A 23,588-nucleotide genomic window follows, 5' to 3' on the forward strand; every position below is an offset into this window, starting at 1 on the left:
ATACCAACAATAGACATACACATCTTTACAAACATTCGTAGGACCAACAACTGCAATTACATTGGTGTAAGTATACCGTAAATGAGTAATTGCAAATTATGCAAATTAACACCAAAGGTGTTAATAATTATTTATTGCAAAACAAATTTTAGGATATTACTTCAGAATTATGGATTAAATTCAATAAAGAGAGACAATATAATCTTTGTTGCTTTAATTCCACGTTTTTAGCAATCAAATACTTTTTACATGAACTAAGCAAGCCAATGGTTTAAAATGAAACTCACCACTTACACAAACTTGTTAAAGTTGGAAATATTATGATAAATAACACCACCACCAATTCCTACAGCAACCATCAACCACAGATTGATCTTAATGAAAAACTTGTCTGATCTTATCAAAAGCGAAAACATTTTCTTAAAACAGATTACATAATAAAGTTTCTAACACACTGTTTGTATTTTACATCGATTATAGCTAATTATTTTTAGTTTCTAAGGCTTTACCCTTAGTAACGTGGCGTGCCTATAATATCAGATAGATAACAGGCCAGAGAAGTTTAGCAGGTAAGTACGGAATAAGAATATTAAATATTTCAGGGCAAATATTGAAAAAAAAAACATGTTTTTCGTGTTGTAATGGTACAAGTTTTTCTTGTTATTTTATGTATGTGTTTAATAATTGGATTTAATATCATCATTTAAACTGTTTCTAAAGAAATATGTGCTTTTGTCTGTTTCACAAAAAGTTTTGTATGTGTATAAAATGTACTTAATGTTCCTAATTTATTCTTGTGAATTATTTAGCAGAGGCATTTAAAATAATAAATGTGTAATAAGATCTCTCATTTCATTTACCACTTGTTGAAAAATTATACCAGTTTCAGGGAATTTCACTCCTCAATTTGCCCTTGTCGAGTCTGAATCATGAGTGGTGAAATTCTCTGAAACTGGTATAACTCAAGTGACAAATGGTAAATCAAATATTTGTAGAGACACTGTAGTTAAATGACATTTATAATTGTTTTGAGTCTGAATGTTTTTTTTAAATATTTAAAAAAAGATTTACAGATAACAGGAGATAATATTCAACAAATAGTTAATTTAGAGCCAATTTTTATGGTTGATTGGTCACTAATTATAGTTTCTCATTATCTCATTGAAAATGTCACCTGACAGATATAAAAGACTGGTTAGTGTAGGTAGTGTTCACTTATTTATTTTAAGGGTTAATATTTGAAAATAAGAAAACTTTGGACATAAGAAAACCAGATTTTCCTTACAATTTACTTTTTTAATTTCAACAGTGAGCAACATTAAAAATTACCATTTTTGTATATTCTTTAATTGTTTTTATTATTATTATTTCTGTCAGATTTAGAGTTAAGAGTCAAGTATTTGTAAAAGTGCTGAAGGTATCAGATGAAAGTTCAGTTGAAATACAGATCGAGGAATCCACAGAGGTATCATTACATTGTTCAATAGTTAAAAAGAGTTTATAAATGTGTTTATTATTTATTACATAATGCATGCTTTTTAGCACTTCTTCTGTTTTATCATTACAATATAGTTAAATTGATAACTTTTTGTACTTAAAAACATCAACAAATATTCAAATTTCTTGTATTTTAAAGTTCTAATGGTGTAAAATCAAATCTTATTAATAGTTTTTAATGTACAACTGTCATGTGAGTTAAGTAGTTCAATAATTCAGGTATTGAATGGTGGAATGAATTTGTCTTATATACACTGTAACCCTTTCGGTGCTGAATAACAACTTTTAATGTTTGGCATGGTGCTGAATATACATGTTTGATACTTCAACTATCAGTACTAAAAAGGCCTGGCATGGCCAAGCGCTTTAAGGCATGCGCTCGTAATCTGAGGGTCGCGGGTTCGCATCCGAGTCGCGCTAAACATGCTCGCCCTCCAAGCCGTGGGGGCGTTATAATGTGACGGTCAATCCCACTTTTCATTGGTAAAAGAGTAGCCCAAGAGTTGGCGGTGGGTGGTGATGACTAGCTACCTTCCCTCTAGTCTTACACTACTAAATTAGGGACGGCTAGCACAGATAGCCCTCGAGTAGCTTTGTGCGAATTTCAATAAACAAACAATCAGTACTAAAAGCATGATATCTCGGCTATAACTCAACAAAAGTCCCTGAAATGTTCAGTGATTGTACCCAATACTATATATGTTAAATTCAATACATAAGAATAACAGGAATAAAGGAAGGTCGCCTTCCGCGCTGAGCCTTCAATTCGACTGTAGTCGCCAGTCACGCCGAAAGGATTAGGTTGGCTTGATTTTTTCTAGCATTTTATATACATATATATATAGAACACTAGTGTAATTTTGATATGATCATATTTTGTATATTTATTAATAATATAAAAATTTACTGTACCCCTTTGTGTATATAAGATGTTTTTCATCAAGGAAATTGATATTACAGGTTCAATGTACATGATATAATTTTTTATACCAATCACTGAAATTAAATGCTTTTTTTTCAAAATCATTAACTATTCTGTAACATATAAAGAAAATTTTCTTTCAGAATTTTTTTCTTGAGGGGAAGAGTTGTAATTGGTGAGTTCTGTAGTGCAGAACATTCATGTGCTAAAGACACACTATGTCTATAAACATTGTCTGGTTTTATATCTAAAGATCTTTTGTACAAGTATGTTTAAAATGGCCCTGTTTTAATGGCCCCTTACTTCTTATTACAAAAGTTATCATTTAGAAATAACACCCTTAAATTTGGAAAGAATTTTTTTTGGGGGTGGGGGTAAGTTTAGGGGAAGTTTCCCCATGTCCTATAATAAGAAAACCTATTCATTTATGCAACTTGTGAGCTTTACATGTGCAGAAATTATAAGCAGTTACTAGGATATTTCAGTAAATATGTTTATATACTCTTTAGAAGCCTATTAATATTTTTTTGTAAATACAGATTCACTTTTGATAGGTGAGAAAAGATCAAGTGTATATGTATATATTAAATTATTTTTGTTATTAACAAGAAAAAAAATATATAGACAAACCAATAATGATTTTGTTTAGATGAAATAAAAACCCAGTTAGAATTACAAAATTTTGGAATTGTATTAACTTGAAACCTTCTCTGTTTGGTGACGGATATGCCATCATCAGAGAAAGACGGTGGTCCTCATGAAAACATTAGACAACTCTTTGAGGCAAATCTGGAAGATGAAGGGTTGGAACAATGTTTTGTGTTTTAATGTGTCTTTCTTCAGACTTGTTTTTTATTTATATTACAAAAATATTCCATTTCTGTAGCTGTTAACTCTAAATAGTTTATTATATATTTAACAAACTACCTGTACTAAGGAAAAAAAAGGTATTTATTTCATGAGTTAAGTCATATGAAGTGTTTAAACCTAGTGGTATAATTATTAGCATAACATTTGTTTTTATTAATTATTTAAGATAAAAGCTAGCTTTGTGCATAGATCAACAAATTATGTAACTAACTTGATACACTGGTCTATCTAATGGTATACTGTATCACAAAAATATTTACAATAATTATATGAAGAGTTGGGTAAACCTGTTTTATTAATAATTTTACTTATAATCCTAGTAATATTTTATTAGGTTTATTAGGCTTAGAAGATCGAGGTTAAGCTTAAATTAATATATTAAGTTGTATATAGTCTGTTTGCTGTTGAAATGAATCTTTACCTCAAAACGGGTTTTAACTTAATAATATTTGACAAAAGTATATTGAGGAAATTGCATATCGCTCATTCTTGCTTTTTTTCCCCTCGTGATATAGTGATAAGTTTAGTGATACACTAAAATCCAGGGTTGGATTCCCTATGGTGAACACAGCAGATAGATCAATGTGGCTTTGCTCTAAAACAAACAAACATTATACTAATAACAAAAAATGATGAAGAAACCACACTAAAAACATCTTTTACTGTGTGAACCATGATATTCATATTTTATTTAATCAATTGCTTAATGTATCAAAATATAGAACCAGAGCTGACTTTAAATAATAAAGTAATCACATGATGTGATTAGTGCATTTCACTTTTCTCCCCTCGGTTTAGATTCCTGTACATGGTGAGGGGACCTCCCAGGGAAGGTTCTGTTCTTTCTGGTTACCTTCTCTGGGATCTAAACATCCATCCCTATATTTGAGGTGTGAGGCGACCCGTGATGGAGAGGAGAGTACCCTGGTGGTTGAGGGGTCCAACCTTAACACACCACTTTGTCCTTGAATTCCTGTAGACGGGCAGCCTTTGGGTGTTCCCCTTGGGTCATTCGGCTGGTCCACTTGGGCTAGAGTCAACCAAGTACCAGTGTTGGAAGTTCTCAACAGGTGTTGTGGACATTGTGTCTGATGCTGGTGTTTGGGTATAGTGCTCACGAAACCCTGGCATTGCTGCAGTGACCTTGCTTAACATTGTAATGCGTTCCCTCATAGGGCTCCATGGTGGATGGGGTCAGTGGGAACCGAAATTTTCTTGTTTTTCCTATGGATCCTACTACTAAAAATAAAAGTAAAATAGTGAAAAAACAGTCAATAGGTAAACGACCACGTCTTGAAGACTCTGAGCAGCAATCTTCAACATTTGTAACACACGTACCTCATTTTCTTATATTACATTCTCTTTTAGAAAACCCTTTAGGGCAAATGTCTCACTTTTTTTTATTGAGAAGGGACTAGAGGGACTTGCTGGCTCTCTAAAGTCAGTAAAGAAGCTTCGATCTGGAGACATATTGGTTGAACATCCACATCTCAACACAGTGAATTTCTGTTGAATTCAAAGACAATTGGGGATGTACCTATTGAGGTTACCCCTCATGCTACCTTGAATTCATCAGGAGGAATTATTGTTGAGAGGGATTTGAAGAACGTTCCCAAGTCAGAGATTCTCGTTGGTTTCTCCACTCGCAAAGATGGAGTTACACTGCCGACAAATATCCTCGTTTTTAAAATTTCCTCTTAACGTGTACCTGCCACCATCAAGACAGGTTACCTGAATTGCAGGGTACGGCTGTACATTCCAAACCCTCTCCAATGTTTCCAATGTCAGAGGTTCGGCCACTCAAAGACGTCATGTCGTGGTTCCCTGACATGTTTCTCGTTGTGGTGGCAAGGACCACGATGCCTATGAGTATGACACGGACCCACATAATATCAACTGCAATGGTTCTCACCCTTCTTACTTTTATTCTTGTCCAAAATGGTTGGAGGAAAAAGAGGTGCAGCGTTTGAAAACGACTCACAACATAAGTTATCCCGAGGCTCAGAAATTGCTGTCCGCCACTTCATCTCAGAGATATGCTGTTGCACTTCGTTCCACAACTACAGTGGGAGTGCAAACAGATCTCTCTGTGCCTCCAAGAGAATCGTTTTCAAAACAAAAGAAAAGCCTTTTGACCTCCATGGTTAAAAAGGTTGATGAATCAACTTATACGCCCATCTCTGTTCCTCCCATACATTCCAACAAACCCCAAGATTCACATCCTTTGATTTCACTGGAATCCCCTTCCAACAACAAAGTCCTGCCCAATCGACCCAGGGCAGGATCCATGGAGGTTGATAGACTTCCTCCAAATAAGGACAGTAAGGAAAAAAGACATGGTCGTAAACAGAAGGGTTCTCCAGCCACTTCGCCTTCCCATCATTAAAAATAGCTACCTTGATACAATGGAACTGTCGAGGTTTACGTTCTAATCTAGATAACATCAAAACACTGATTGCTTTCTTGCTTTCTACCATCCTGTATGTCTTTCCTTACAAGAAACATTTCTGAAACCTGCTGATACAGTCACCTTTCGGCAGTTTTCTCTGTACAAAAATGATAGGCTATGTGATGGACGAGTACATGGAGGAGTGGCACTGTTGGTTGATCAGCATGTGACTACCCTGTCTTTGTCACTCAACAAACCCTTGGAGGCTGTAGCCATCCGTGTTTCCTTGGGTCATACTATCACTGTTTGTTCTCTCTACCTGTTCCCTGGAGAAACATATGATGAATCAGACCTTGATACTCTCGTTGAACAGTTGCTGTTTTTCTCTTTCTAATCCTGGGGACTTTAATGGACATAATCCTCTCTGGGAAAGTGCTGTAATTGATAGGAGGGTCACTTTTTAGAGTGGTATGCTCTCTGATTACAATCTTTCTCTTTTCACTACTGGTTCTTCAACTTTCATGCACCTATTCATTCCTTTACTGCTATTGATCTCTGAATTTGCTCCCCTTTACTATTCTCCCATTTTCATGGAGGGTTGACAGTAATCCACTAGGAAGTTATCATTTTCCTATACTTTTGAGAGAGACTGGCCATGGTCAATGCTACCCTACCCACATGCCCCGGTGGAAGCTGGATCAGGCAGACTGGTCCATTTTCACTGCTCTCGCAGAACATGATCCTGCCATTGTGAGTCAGCCATCAATAGACGACTGTGTGGCAGTGGTAACTGACTTTATTACACAAGCAGCTGCTCAGTGTATTCCTGAAACCTTGACATGTTTTCCACGATATCCTCATTCATGGTGGAATCCTGCCTGTCACATGGCACAAAAGGTCCAAAACGGGCCTGGGATACTTTCCGTAGATATCCCACACTTTCAAACCACATCGCTTTCCAACAGGCCCGTGCACATGCTAGGTTGATAAGACGTTAAAGCCAGAAGGAATCTTGGATTAAGTTCACAACTAGCATATCTTCTACCAGTTCCAAGGTCATATGGGACAGGATTCGAATGGTCAGAAGGCACTACAATTCTGTACCCCTCCCGATCTTACTTTCCGATGGCCAAGAAGTAGCTGATGTCCGGAGCATCGCCGATACTCTAGGTGAAATCTTTTGCCAGGTATCTAGCACTTCTGCTTATTCCTCCACCTTCTTGGCCATCAAAACTTGGGCAGAGCGTTCACCTCTTTCCTTTTGAACTGACTGTCTCTTTGACTATAATCGTCCCTTTACACTGGTGGAACTGAAAATGGCCCTTCATTGGTCTGGCAGTACATCTGTTGGACCTGATGATGTACACTATGACATGCTGGACTATCTCTTTCCTGCTTGTCTTGATAGAGTAGTGTGTAATTTGTGTAACACTCAAACCACTGTAAAACACATTTTACTTTCTTGCCATCGTTACGACTCTCAACGATGGCACTATTTTAAACATGTTCTGTCCCAAGGTTTGTCCGTAACATTAGACAGTGTTATTGGTGACAGTGACACTTTCTACCTTGATAAAGTTTTTAGTTTTTTAATGGCCATTGATCTTTTTAATGCCATTTAAGTGTTTGGTATTTATTCATTACACCTTTTTAATTTTGTGGTTTCCTTTTAAGAGTCTCAATCTCTCTAGTTCAATTTGAAATTAGAAAATGGCCATAACATTAAATAACTTGACACAAGGACTGTAAAGGCCAACTTCAGGTGACTAACGCTGCTGTTTGAATTACCCGTTAGTCATCCTGGTGAGTTGTTATTACAATTTTGCTGCATGTCTTTAAACACTTTTATTACTTTTCCTTTTGGTACTGGCCATAATGACGCATAACCAGGAACCAGGACTGGAAAGACCAACTTCAGGTGACTGACGGTGGTTCTTGTACTTACCTGTTAGTCTTCCTGGTGGGTTATGATCATTACCATTATGCTAGAGAAAGTCCTTTACAACTTCTCTTACTCTGCCTTCTCTCTTAACATTGTAGACTAGGTGTCAACATTGGTTTTATACTTTTTTTCTGTTTTCAATGCTGTTTTGTTTTACCTTCATTTCCTTTTATGTATTTTACTACATTTAATTTATTTTTACCTTTTTACTGGATGTTTGGCACAGATAGCCCAGCTGCTTTGTGCCATAAAACACTAAATCAACCAACCAACCAACTTTTCTCCTTTTGAGACCTTTTATGGGCTGTTTCCAAATGAGTTAAAAATAAATGAAATGCAGCATGTGGTAAATTGGTTAATCCTCATGCTGAGGATATGTCCTGGAGCTTATGTTACATTTTCATTTATATTTAAAGTGTAACTATCTCACTTTAATATCATTGTATATGAATAAACGTGACATCAAAACATGTTTAATAATTAAAATATTAATGTTTCATAAGTTTTAAATTCTTAATTTTATAAGGAAATACTTAAAAAAATCCTCAAACTCCTATAGTATGAAAATTGTGTAATTTACCCTCTAGTTCTTGTCTCTCCTCTTATTTATTTTTTCTCCTAAAAGTAGATGTGGTAGAAATTATTTGTTGTAACACAGTTATTGCTCAAGCAAAGGATATTTTTGAAGTCTTCTATATAATTAGTTTACAGAGTCATAAATAAGAAAATCAGACCCACTTACCACATCTGCCTCTCACATTCTATCTTTCATAAATTACCAGTAGTTCTTTCTGATGCCATAAACTACATTTATTTATATGCAGTAAAAAGTCAAAGATTTAATCTAACAAATTATACATTATATTACATCGTTTTTTTCTACAGATAATTGTTTATTTTCTCTCCAGTTCAAACATTATTTCTGTGTGAAACATTTTGATAAGCTTAGCTGAAGTTTTATCTAGTAGATGGAAAGCCAGAGAAATTGTGATAGTTGTAGGACATTGTTTGTTTTCCATGTTTTATTATTTTGTGCATGTAAGTGCATTAATTAAACAAATAAAAAAAAATTAATCTGTTTCTATCACTAATACAAAATACTAGGCTTAAATTTTGTTGAATACAAAAAAATTGAATATCTAGTGAAGTACTGTAAATTGTTACAGTAGCTCTCTCTTCATAGACCTAACATATTTTTATTCTTCAGGTTACAGTAGCTCTCTCTTCACAGACCTAACATATGTTTTTATTCTTCAGGTTACAGTAGCTCTCTTTACAGACCTAACATATGTTTTTATTCTTCAGTTTACAGTAGCTTTCTTTACAGACCTAACATATGTTTTTATTCTTCAGTTTACAGTAGCTTTCTTTACAGACCTAACATATGTTTTTATTCTTCAGGTTACAGTAGCTCTTTCTTCACAGACCTAACATATGTTTTTATTCTTCAGTTTACAGTAGCTATTTCTTTACAGGCTTAACAAATTATGTTTTGTTCTTTAGTTTACAATAGCTCTTGTAGCTGTGGTTGGTGTGATTTTTTACAGAATATCCATTCAAACTTTTCTGTACTTCACATTGGGTTGCAATCACACACTTACCAGCATGATATCTCTCACTACCTCAGTCACAGCTGCTCTGTTGAACCTTGTGTGCATCATGACCTTTAACCTGGAAGGTCACTTAAATAAGAAAAGTTAGGGATATGAAATTCATCTATTTCTAGTTGTGTAAAATGTACTTTTTATGGCTTTATTCAAGATGGTGTGTATCAAATACCTGTTTATAGGGGCATGTGTATATATCAAATACCTGTTTATAGTGGTATGTGTATATATCAAATACCTGTTTATAGTGGTATGTGTATATATCAAATACCTGTTTATAGTGGTATGTGTATATATCAAATACCTGTTTATAGGGGCATGTGTATATATCAAATACCTGTTTATAGTGGTGTGTGTATATATCAAATACCTGTTTATAGTGGTGTGTGTATATATCAAATACCTGTTTATAGTGGCATGTGTATATATCAAATACCTGTTTATATGTGTATATATCAAATACCTGTTTATAGTGGTATGTGTATATATCAAATACCTGTTTATAGTGGTGTGTGTATATATCAAATACCTGTTTATAGTGGTATGTGTGTATATCAAATACCTGTTTATAGTGGTGTGTGTATATATCAAATACCTGTTTATAGTGGTGTGTGTATATATCAAATACCTGTTTATAGTGGTATGTGTATATATCAAATACCTGTTTATAGTGGTATGTGTATATATCAAATACCTGTTTATAGTGGTATGTGTATATATCAAATACCTGTTTATAGTGGTGTGTGTATATATCAAATACCTGTTTATAGTGGTGTGTGTATATATCAAATACCTGTTTATAGTGGTATGTGTATATATCAAATACCTGTTTATAGTGGTGTGTGTATATATCTGTTTATATAGTGGTATGTGTATATATCAAATACCTGTTTATAGTGGTATGTGTATATATCAAATACCTGTTTATAGTGGTATGTGTATATATCAAATACCTGTTTATAGTGGTATGTGTATATATCAAATACCTGTTTATAGTGGTATGTGTATATATCAAATACCTGTTTATAGTGGTGTGTGTATATATCAAATACCTGTTTATAGTGGTGTGTGTATATATCAAATACCTGTTTATAGTGGTGTGTGTATATATCAAATACCTGTTTATAGTGGTATGTGTATATATCAAATACCTGTTTATAGTGGTGTGTGTATATATCAAATACCTGTTTATAGTGGTGTGTGTATATATCAAATACCCGTTTATAGTGGTATGTGTATATAGCAAATACCTGTTTATAGTGGTGTGTGTATATATCAAATACCTGTTTATAGTGTATACAAGTGTGTGTGTGTGTGTGTGTGTATATATATATATAAATACAGTTTTTTTTACGTAGAGGAGTGAACAACGTTTCCACCTTCTTCGATCATTGTCAGGTTCACAAAGAAAGAGAGAGGTAACTGACCGGATGCTGACCACGTTTGAAAGGGGTTGTGTAACTGAGTGAGTGTCGGAATGCTGAGGGCGGGCTTAGATGTTTGAATATATAATTTTATATTATTTATTTTATTATTATTATTTATTATATTTTTATTATAGATATACCATTAGCGAGGGAATGAACAACTTAATGACTAGCTTTACGCTTATACTTAAAAAATAAATGAGTGAAGGATAAGTCAAACCATTTGACACAATTTTATCCTGATTAATGATTGCTTATTTTGGCAGAGTTGTCTTCCCAAATAGATAAAATCTTCAGAATGTAAGTTGCTATAAATAATGCTATTCCAAGATTGGATTCAAACAATGAGTATTTTTAAAATACGCACACTGTATTCATGTGTGTATTTACAAGTAGTATTAATTGTGGTATTCACATAATATAACAGTAACATTTAATAAGTAGAACAGTGTTTGTTTGTTTTTGAATTTCGCACAAAGCTACTCGAGGGCTATCTGTGCTAGCCGTCCCTAATTTAGCAGTGTAAGACTAGAGGAAAGGCAGCTAGTCATCACCACCCACCGCCAACTCTTGGGTTACTCTTTTACCAACGAATAGTGGGATTGACCGTCACATTATAACGCCCCCACGGCTGAAAGGGCGAGCATGTTTGGCGCGACGGGGATGCGAACCCGCGACCCTCAGATTACGAGTCGCACGCCTTAACGCGCTTGGCCATGCCGGGTTCCTAGAACAGTGAAGTGGTATTTTAAGATATACGAATAATACATTGGTTTGGGTTTCTTTTACACTGTACCTACTGATATTAATTAACGGGTCACAAGTTTTGTCTAAGCTCAAATGACATTACGTCAGTTTCACCAGTTAGTCCTGTTAACCTAGTCATACTGTTTGTCAGTACTTGTCGAAAATTATGACATAAATTATTAACTTTCACTATGCATAATTATGTCATCTGGATGCATTGAACATCTAGTATGTATGTGTTCATTAAAGATCAGTTACGAGTAGCACCATATGGGTAACATGTTTCAAGTGTAATTTATTTTAAAAATCTATTTTTACGTTTTTTTTAAAGATTTTTGGCGCGTATAGCATAATTGCTTTGCGCCAATAACTGACAACCATCCAACCATGAATCAAAAAATTAGGATTAGAGTTTGTTATTTTGATGATGAATTAGTAGTTTATAAGTCAATGTGTATTAATAAGAAATGAGAACAGTAAATCATTTTGTGTACACTTATATTAAAATACTTCGTTAAGTAACTTGTTTTAATGTTGCGTGTTTACTCTGACTTAAATTTCGCGCAAAGCTACTCAAGGGCTATCTGCGCTAGCCGTCCCGAATGTAGCAGTGTAAAACTAGAGGGAAAGCAGCTAGTCATCACAACCGATCGCCAACTCTAGGGTACTCTTACCAACGAATAAGTACGTGTTTAAACGACGAGGTCAGTGAGATTAGGTTTAACTGATTGTTTAAATCAAAATCGGGGAATAACAAACTAGTAGGAGGAGCCCTAGCCACCATCTGCCTCAGTGGCTTCTTTTATAATGTCTGAAGGTGGAAATGTGGATATTGGCCACAGCGACATCAAATCTCGATCAGTTAGATCCACAAATCAACACGCAACCCATTAGGATGTTCCTGATTATATTACAAACTTAAAAAAAAAAATGAATGATGGATAGGTTAAAACCATTTCAAACGCAGTTTATTTAATCATGGTTTTATGATTTCTTGTTATTTGTACAGAGTTGTATTGTAAAATATGTAAAACAATCTCCAGACTGTAAGTGGCTATAAACGCATGTGTCGATCGATAGCTTAAAATCTCAAGAAAATAATGAACCGTGTACATGACGTTATACTGTGTAATTATTTGTATTCTGAAAAAAATATTTGACAAGGCTGTCTTTATATCTGTAGATATAGTTTAAACTACATTTTGTTACTTCTCACTGTCGAAGTGGTTTAACTCCAACAAATAGGACCTGCGATGATATTGTCTTAATTTTTCACGTTTAACAGTAATTTCTGTAAATGGAATTCAAAATATCAAATTTCCTTTCTCTTGCACATTTTCACAAAATTCTTGTACTTTTACATAAATGAATCATTTGCATTGAAATCTAGTCAAATTTTTTGTGCTTGAAGATTACACAATCACTGGCTATAAATCTGCTTAAACCTATAGTTGAGTCTTGTCGATCGTTCTAGAACACGAGAAACCCCCCACTATTATATAAATAGTTAAGAGGCCGCATGACGTGTGTTTTCTGGATATGTTTGTGCATGCACTTTATTTTTTGCTTTTCAATATTTAGCACTCGCTACTGCCACAAGAGGATATGATGAAAACATATTCTGTTCGTGATAAATTTGTTGTTTTTTGATTTAAACTTCAGAAGCTATAATTATGATAAACGTATATTATAGTATACTGATTGTAGCAAACTAACAATATAAAACTGTCTCTTGGCTCGCCGATTTATAAACTTTCAGGGTGCATTTCTCGAAAGTTCAGTTCGAAACAATGTTCGAAGATGCGCTTGTGCTTTCGTAAAACATTGTAGATTCTTACACTCGACAATTTTCTCAACTACAAATTTGGAGAACAGATGGAACTTGCGCAATACGCGTTTAACAATATAAGTTTCATGGATTAAACTAAATTGTAGATATTAATGTAAAACCAATGAATCCGTTACACCTCCCTCCTTGGAGAAATAAGTGTTACACAAGTTTTAACTAATTATACGCATTTATAACAATACATTAAATACAAATAACTGTATTTTAAATTACCTAACAATTGAAAGTGCTTAAACAAACGTTAAATGTTTTTACTTAACACGATCAATAATCATACGAAGGAAGGATTCTTTGAAAGCTAGGATAGGTTTCAAAGGACCAACAGAAATTTTGTGGCTAGATTTTCAAACCACTTGAAATGTAGGACAAACTTTACAAAGTGAGAAACACCTTCCCTAAATTTTGGACAAAAAAAATTCATAATTTCGTCACTTATCTTTTTGATACCTGAATGATCTACGGGAGAGTTTATGGCTATCTTTAAATATTTCAAAACAACATACTTTTGGAACAATGATTTTTATAAAGTACAGCCCAGTCCTTTAAAGCTTTTTGGTCATTTGGTGTTTTCAACTTTTTTCATGAGCACGCCATTTTTCTCCTTTTCATTCTTTGGGAGTGAATATTTAAATAGTGACGAGATCTGCTTATCCTTTTTTATCAGTTTTACTGCTCACAAACAAAACAAATGAACCATATTTTTCATATCCAATATTGTCGCTCAACAAAGAACTCCCTCAAGATGGATTCCTGGCGAAGAGATCTCCCAGAGCAGGTTCTATACTTTCAGTTTACCTCCTGCGTCTCAACATCCACCCACGTGTTTACCGTGCCTGATGACTCGTGAAGGAAAGGAAAGGTTTCTAGTGGTTGAAGGGTCCAACCCTAACATGCCACATAGGCCTTAAATTCCTGCAGAAGGGCATCTTGAGGGCTCCCCCAGAATCAATTTGCTGGCCCTCTTAGGCTAGGATTAACCAAGTGCCAGTGTTGAACGTTTTCAACAGGAGTTATAGACATTGTCTGCTGGTGATTGCATAGTTTAGTGAGCACTTTTCCCAGTGTTCTTGTTTTGCATTGCAGTACTACTCTCAGAGAACTCCATGGTGGGTAGGGACAATAGCCAGTGAAATTTTAGTGAATTATAGACACCCCCATATAAATAAATAAAACTGAGAAAACAAGATAAACAGCCATGAATAGATGACTGTTCAACAATAACTATCACAGCAGGTTTCTATACCTAGACTACTCATTATCTATTATCTGAGAAATCCTTAGAGCAGAAATCTCCCTTTTCTTATTCAAAAGGAATTAGAGCTGCTTGCTGGCTCTGGCTTCCTCAAGTCAATAAGAAAGCTATGCTCTGGAGGTACTTTAGAAAACACTAAGCTCCTCTTGAATTCGAAGAGCATTAGGGATATACCCATTGAGGTTATTCCACATGCTATCTTGAATGTCTCAAGTTATTGTTCAGAGAAAGATCAATTCCCAACTGAGAGATCCTCGTTCGTTTCCACTGAAGGCATTTCTGTGGTGCACTAAATCTCAACTTGCAAACACAATTATCATGCCTTCTTATGTTCTGATTTTGACATTTTACATTACCATATCCACTTGTTACAGTGAAGGGAAACTATGTGAACTGTAAGGTACGTTCATGTGTTCCCAACCTTCTCGGGTGTTTCAAGTGCCAGCCGTTCAGTCACTGAATAGATGCCATGTTTTTTATAACACGTGCTCGGTGTGGTGACAAAGACCACGATGCCTATGAGTATGTCCTGAAACCACACTGTGCTAACTGTAATTGTTTACACCCCTCTTGCTTTAGTTCTTGCCGTAAGTAGGTTGTGGAGAAAGAGGTGTAACGTTTGAAGACAATGAACACCTATATTCTTCCCAGAGGATCGGAAGTTGTTTTCCCCCACCCTATAACGGACATATGCTGATGCACTCTTCTACTGCTACAGGGTAAGTGCTGACAAATCTCACCGTGCCTCCAACAGAGTTGTTTGCAAAGCATCTGAAGATATTTTAGCACTCCATGGTTAAGAGCTGACGAGTTTGTCCACTCCCATCTGTCTCTGCCACTCCTTCCAGGATATTCCTTTGGTCCTGGGTTCAAGCATTTCCTTGAATCCATCTTCCATCCTTAGTAGGTGGATCTTTGTACAGACCTTCTTCCAACAAAACACGTGGTCCAAAACAGAAGAGATCTGCCCATTTCTTTTCACATACATAAAATGACCACTTTGATACAGAGGAACTGTCAAGGTTATATTTAATATGGATAACATTAAGGATTCTTATCACACTGTGCGTCTTTTACTGTAAATGTTTCTGAAACCTTCCAGTGTCATCATCCTTTGGCAAATTTATCTGTATAGATGTGTCAGGTTGTGATGGATGAGTGCACAGAGGGGTGGGATTGCTGGTCGATCTGCATGTACCTACCCTGTCTTTGCCACTTGATACACCCTTGAAGTTTGTAAACATCTGTTTCTTTGGGTTGTACCATCATTTGTTCTCTCCACCTCTCTCAATGGAAGACCTAATGATTAACCAGACCTTTATCCCTTCATTGACCAGTTATCATCTCCTTTTTAAATGCTGTGGGATTTTAATGGATACAGTTCCCTCTGGGGGTGTGGATATTGATGAGAGGGGTCATTTCATAGAGCATACACTCCTGGATCACAACCTTGTTTCTCTCCAGTACTGGGGTGGTGTGGATATTGATGAGAGGGGTCATTTCATAGAGCATACACTCCTGGATCACAACCTTGTTTCTCTCCAGTACTGAGGTGGTGTGGATATTGATGAGAGGGGTCATTTCATAGAGCATACACTCCTGGATCACAACCTTGTTTCTCTCCAGTTGGTGTGGATATTGATGAGAGGGGTCATTTCATAGAGCATACACTCCTTTCACCTAGTCAATCATTTAGTGCTATTGATCTATATGCTCCTTATTTACTTTTCATTTGGAGTTTACAGTGACTCGCAGGGCACTGATCATTTTCGTATAATTTTGAGACTTGACCATTGTGGATGCACTCAATCTGCATGTATCTGGAAGTTTGACCAAGCCAACTGATCCTTTTCCACTGCTGTATTACAACTTGATCCTGCTGTCAAATGTAAGTCATTGATAGATGACAGCATGGCAGCACTGACCGATTTGTATTGTACAGACAGCTATTCAATGTATTTCTAAAGGTTCCATACTATTTTTGTCAATAGTGAAATCCTGCCTTGAATGCCTTTCGTAGGTATGCCACACTTTCAAACTACATCACTTTCCAGCGTGCACGTGCATGGTCAAAATCAGTGGAATCTTTGAAACTGGTAGTAAAAGAGATGCTAATTGTGTACTTCACAAAAGTCGTGGGATAAGATTTGGAAGGTCAATGGGCAGTACTTCACAAAAGTCGTGGGATAAGATTTGAAGGTCAATGGGCAGTTTACTTCTGCCTCTTTTGATTTGTTCTCCAATGGCCAGTAAGTTCCTGATGTCCAGAGCTTTGCCAATACTCTTGGTAAAAAACTTTTTCCTGCATCTATCACTTATGCTACATACCCCACCTTAATCATCAAGAATTAAGAACAGTGATAATATCTTTTCTTTCAGGCTGATCGTCTCCATTGCTGCTTTTTATATTTGTGGAACTCAAACTTTCTCTTCATCAGTCTGGTAATGCATCAATCAGGCCTGATAATAATCACTTCGAAATTGCATCTCTTGCAATTCTTCTGATTGTTTTTTTCTGGCAGGAGAATGCTTTTCCTAATGCTTTGTGCTGGGCTATTATCCTACATTTTCCTAAGCTTCAGAAGGGTCCCAAGATTTCTTCAAACTACCATCCAATTGCTTTGACAAGCTGCCTCTAAGATTTTGAAGAGGATATTTAAAGCTCATTTTGTTTGGTTCTTTGAATCAAACAACCTTCTCTACCACGCTCAGTGTAGGCTTCGACAGCAGTGCTCCACCGTGTACTATCATCTGATTTGACTTGAAATATACAAGCAGGAAAGCCTTTCTCAAGTGCTATCTTATTTGTTTCTTTTTACCTTAAGTTTTATGATATTGTGTGGAAGTATAGCATTTTGCAAGACCTCCACTTATGGGTTGCATGGCCATTTGTCCTTTTTTATTTTTTAATTAACTGGTGACTCTGTGGGTTTGACATTTTCCTGTTTTTTCTGACAGGAACTTACAGTTCCTCAGGGCTGTCTTCAGTGTCACAATGCCCCGGCATGGCCAAGCGTATTAAGCCGTGCGACTCGTAAGTCGCGGGTTCGCATCTCCCTTGCACCAAACATGCTCGCCCTTTCACCCGTGGGGCGTTATAATGTGACGATCAGTCCCACTATTCGTTGGTAAAAGAGTAGCCTAAGAGTTGGCGGTGGGTGATGATGACTAGTTGCCTTCCCTCTAGTCTTAGACTGCTAAATTAGGGATGGCTAGCACAGATAGCCCTCGAGTAGCTTTGTGCGAAATTCAAAAAACAAACAAACAGTGTCACAATTTTCATTTATTTAACAAATGGATACTATAACTGAAACAGTAGCAAACGGATAATGGGCCCGGCATGGCCAAGCGTGTTAAGGCGTGCGACATTAGCAATGTCATTTGTTAAAAAATGTTGTATAATTAATACGAAGTTCAACATGTGGACAAAGCACAATAAAATTATAAATGTCACAAGCTGATAACAATGTAATAATTGAAGAACCAATACGTGGCTTAAGTGAAGTAATCAACAATGTCAAACACATTAAACGTAGAAATTGAAAATGTAGATCCTGTGTTTCAGTACAAAATGTCACATGTAAATCTTAGTGTAACAATTGTGAATTGTTGGATGTATATTGTAACAATCAATATACTTATTTTACAAAAACACACACAATTAGTACCGAATTGAACATTCAATGTATAATACCTGTTACATGTATAATACCTGTTAAATGTAAAATATGTAAACAAACATTTCATTACTTTTGGTTTATTACTCAAGTTTTAACATTATATGACGTAATACGTAAATACTACAAAAAAGGAAATAATAAAAAAACGCTTGTGAATTGTTGAACTTAAGCCACAGTCTCTTAAATTTCAATAATAGTTATGATAAAATGTTAAGTTTTCAAAGATTATATTTAATTTGCTTGTACATAAACGTAAATAGCTAAATTACTATATACGTTTCTGTTAAACCAATACAAACTGTGAAGAAAGACAACAATAAAGTTGAACCACAATGTTACTGAATATTTGCATATAGTAATTATGGAGACCAGACATTAAAATAAAAGCCGAACTTTGAGAAGAACAAAATTTTATCGCAAAAAATTACCCACCTTACATTCCACGGGTATTTCGACCAGTACAATTTGTTGGTATAAAGTTTTGTATAAATATTTTAATTGTGTATTCACATAAGATCATTCTATAAATCTGAATTAAATTCTTGAAATGAGAAACAAAATTCAGACAACTACTAACATTCACTTTACTCTGCAACCTGTGAGAGGCTTAGCAATTAGGGTTAGCAAATACTGGGCTCTTTCAGATAACGTCGTACTGAAAACTTCCAAAAATGGGTAATTTTCTGAGACAAAAATATTATTGTTTACAGTAATTAATGCAGTGGAAAACTGTTCTCATTGTGCGAAGCAAACATTATTTTTGATCTATTAAGTGCGTTATCGTTTATTTAAAAATTAACAGTTTTTTAACTCCTTTCCTTAACACTCCTACGAAAAGACGTTTCTAGTCCAGATTTCTCCAAGCCAGTTCCCCTGGCTGTGGTTTCGCTAGATAGTAGATAGGGACAGTGGGAATCTCGTTAATCCATTCATTAATGGATTTAAATGGCAATTTCATTTAAATACAAAATTATTAGCCTAATATTAATAACCTTTCAAGTTGCTCTGGGGCCTATTAAGCCCCACTTTTCGTAGGAGTGTTAAAACTGTATTTATAAATTACACCAATAAAGATATAACCAAACCTTCAGATTTAGTTCTAGTGAAAGTCGGGTTCTTGTTACGAGGACAGTACTTTAAAATTCTGTTATTTCATAAACAAAGGCTTGTCGTACGTAACGTAGTTATTTTTATAATTGTCTGCATGTGGGATACCAAAGTGGGAAATTTTTATAGATTTTTTGTGGTGCCATTTAATAGATAGTGACACATTGTATTGATAATTTCGGTCACATAGATACAAATATGCACGCCATGTCCTTTAGATAATAGTAAGATTAGAAAATATAACGTAATTCTTTGTATTGGATTTACTAAAATATATTTTTTCAACATAAGATAATGCTGCAATGGTTAATAGATAGCCTATACCATGTTGCTGTATTATTAATTAACTGTGCTTTTAGTTCGTGATTTTAGTAAATTTAGGATAATTATATCTATATAACCCACAACAGTGACTTAATAACTGTGATAGTTTACCCGGTGTCGTCTCATCATCAGTCAACTGTCTACGATATTTTTCTTTCTAAGTTCTCTCGGGTATCTTTGGAATGTTTCCTCACGTTCGACAATAATGAATTAATAGGTATTAATAAGGATTTTAAATGTGGTAGAGTTGTAAATAATCATTTTGATCAAGTAATTATTTTAGTTAAGAATAACAATGTTATTGTCGGACGATATAACAAATATTTTTATTTGATGGTAGTTCTTTTAAAATATTTCTTCAGGGCTTAAATGGTAAGGACGAACATTAGGGATAAAATCATAAGAAATAGAAAAGGCAGATTTCTTTATTTTCGTCATGAAAAGTTACTGAGTCGATAAACAGTTATTTTATCTTTCAAAAAAAGGTCCTTAAGGTATCTGTATTGTGATTTGAAAGTATAAACTAAATTAGGTACATAGAGTTTACGTGGTGGAAGAGAGAACTGAAGACCTTTAGCTAGCTCTGATTTACACTGATTATTTATGCTATAATTACATAGGTTAACAATCTGGTCGCCAGGATGAAACTAGGAATAAATGCTGTTAATCAGTCAATTCAGCCTCAAATTTTGGACATGTTTACACTGAACAATTTGTCTTCATTCCATTGGTTCCACTTGTTTAGTACAATGACGTAATCAACACTGGTATCAATGATTCTAAAGTTAGTACAGTACACTTTGAACTTTTCCAGTAAAATTTATGTTCTGTTGATGTTTTGTTCGAAATTCTTGATCCAACTCCACCAGATATGCTCACCCTTTATGATATGTATGTGGGGGGAGGGAGAATATTGTTAGGGTAAGTCTCACTATTCGTTTGTGAAAGAGTGGTTAGTGGATGGTGATGACTAGGTGCCTTTATTCTTTCACTACTAAATTAGAGCGACTAGCGTAGATCGCCCACGTGTAGCTTTAAGCCAAATGTAAAACAAGTCAATAGACAAATCTGATAATCTAACGACTTTTGAACATTTCGATTTAGTTCTTTGAAGTGGAGAAACTTTGGATTCACGTTTCGAAAAATGCATTCTGAAAAAGCAAATTTCAAGGTTGATGATTAATAGTATAACTATATTGAAGATGAAGAAGATGGACACAAGATGGACATCACATTTAAGAACACACAAATAACGATTACATCAAAGAGCACATGATTCTAAGAAATATGATACGTCAACTGTCACAACGTCAATGCGATGTATTTTGCTGCATGTCATCTACGAGCTTAGAAATGTCCGGCTTGATGCTTGACGTTGAAAGACGCAAGACTGCTTCCAGATTATCATCAATCAGCTGATTGCGAGTGATGTGTTTATTCAGTTTCATATGCGAGAAAGCCTGTTCGCAGCAGTATGTGCTGCCAAAGATGCTGGTGTGGACAAGTGCATTCTCTTTCAGATTAGCAAATGTATCAGGCAACGTTTTGTAGAAGTCAAGCAAACTGTTTTCTCGGTAAATAGCACGCAGTTTGTCACATGCCTGGAGATAAGTAAATTGGAGCTGATATTCTACAGACAAGTCATCCACTGACACACTGAACAGATCAGCAAAAAGTTTCATCAACAATCTGCATTGGTCAAAGTCGTGAAACCGTGAGTTGAAGGATTAAATCAAGGTATCTAACTTCCCAACATAAACCTGTGTGTCAATGTCCTGATTTTTCTGTAGCTGTGACTGAAAAGTGGGAAAGTGCACGAAGTTACCTGATGCTGCTTGCTGCCAGAACAACTGCAGCTTTCAGGACACAACACTTGATGTGTCATGTCGACCAGAAAGGTCAAATCGGCTTGCCATGCTGGATTAGTCGTGGAAATCACTTCTGTGTCTTTGTTCTTGCTTCTGAGGAATTCCATCACCTCATCACTCAACTCCCAGAATCTTCTGAATATCAACTCAGCCAGCGTACTTCACAGTGATACACAAGATCACCATTGTCTGAATCAATTTCTTCAAGAAGACTTCGAAACTGACGGTGATTGAGCTCTCGTGATTTGATGAAATTAATGGTTTTCGTCACTAATGCCATCAGTGCCTGAAAACGAAGTTCTTTAATGCACAGGTTCTGTTGGTGAATAATACAGTGCAACTTCACCAACTATCTGTTCTGGTTTCCTCGATGCTTCATCAACAGTGCTACCAACCTGTTACTTTCTCTGGTCATGGCTGGTGCTCCATAAGTTGTCACACTTACCAGTTTCGTGAAATCCAATGAAACACTACTACACAATCGTACTGTCTCCACGAATAGAGCAGACCCAGTTGTCTGACCCTTCATGGAACCCATGCCGATTTGTTCCTCTGTGATATCAAACAATGACGTCGCACCATGAACAAAAACTAGTTGCTGTGCTGTTGAACTGACGTCAGTCGACTCGTCTGCTGCTAAAGAGAAGTAGACAAAGTTGGTTGCTTTATTTTTAAGCTGCCTTGTCTTGTCTGCTGAGAGGTGTGAAATTCTTCATTGAACTGTCATACGATTCAAAGCCTCGTATGGACACAAAGTTCTGGACACAACTTTTCCGATGTAGTAATCATGGATTGCTTGACAAAATCACCATCAGTGAAGGGTCGGCCAGATTTCGCTATCATCAAAGAAATATCGTAACTGACCTCACCTGTTGTACCTAAATCTGCTGACTGCTTTGAGAAAATGTTCTGCTGGTGATTCAGCGACCGCTGCAGAGATTCAATTTGATCTGTTCGTTCATCACTGACAATGTTGTGGAAATCTTTATGCTTCGACTCATAATGACATTTTATATTGGATACCTTCGCCACTGCTACTGTCGAATGACACAAGACAAATCACGTTCTTCTGTTGTTGAACAAAACAGTATTGCGCAGTCCAATTTTCATGAAACTGCCGGTTTTGGTCGTCAACTTTTCTTTTACGATTAACTGCCATTTTTGTTATGAAATAATATCAAAATAGGGCTCGTAAGTAAATCCCGAAGAACAATTGGAATGCGTGAGATTTCGTAATTACGGGAATATTACGTCATTGCGCCAAAGACTAAATGCCTGTGCGTTAACGAGATTTGCTTATTAAATTTTCTTTATTGGTCGACACAAATATGGAACCATTTAGCGTCTAATCTAATGCATATTCTTCTATAGCGCTTAATCTTCGCGCAGGCGCGAACTCTCTATGTTTGATTTTCCTGTTGGATATCGCGGGCCTGACTTTGTGCACCACTGGTATAAACAGATACGGAAAGTTATTCAACCATTGATGAAATAAAACGTGGTTATTTTACTGTCAAAACAATGTCAAAGCAAGGAGCTTGCTTGATCGATGTTCACAGGTGTCCGCAAAGTTCACAAAGAAAGAGAAAGGAGGTATCTGACCGGAAGCTGATCACATGTAACATATGTTTCTCAAGACACTGCTAGACAACAAAAGCCTTGTTTATACATATATATATATATCTTCTCTACATTGTTAATTGGGTTTTCTAATAGCATTACTAAAGTAAGTTTTACTTTCCAGGTGATATTTTTATCAAACAAATGAAGACAACATGTACTACTCAGTGCACCTCTTTATTGAATCACTAAATGTCAGCACAAATATATATTATATACACTGAAAGTTTGTCACATTTCATACAGATACACAAGTCGTATCGATACAGTCCTATCGAGTTCTTCATGGTAAGTACTCGCATGTTACTCTTTTATCGACACATTTTTAATATTCAGTGTTTGAATTAATTAAATACAGAAACAGACAAGGAAAGTTATTCAACCATTGATGAAATAAAACATGTTTATTTTACTGTCAAAACAAGGGCAAACTGTTATCTGCAGTGCCGTATAAGGAAGCGTCATAAACCACGAGAAGCTCTTCCCC

This window comes from Tachypleus tridentatus, chromosome 13 (assembly GCF_004210375.1).
Source record: "Tachypleus tridentatus isolate NWPU-2018 chromosome 13, ASM421037v1, whole genome shotgun sequence".
Taxonomy (NCBI): Eukaryota; Metazoa; Arthropoda; class Merostomata; order Xiphosura; family Limulidae; genus Tachypleus; species Tachypleus tridentatus.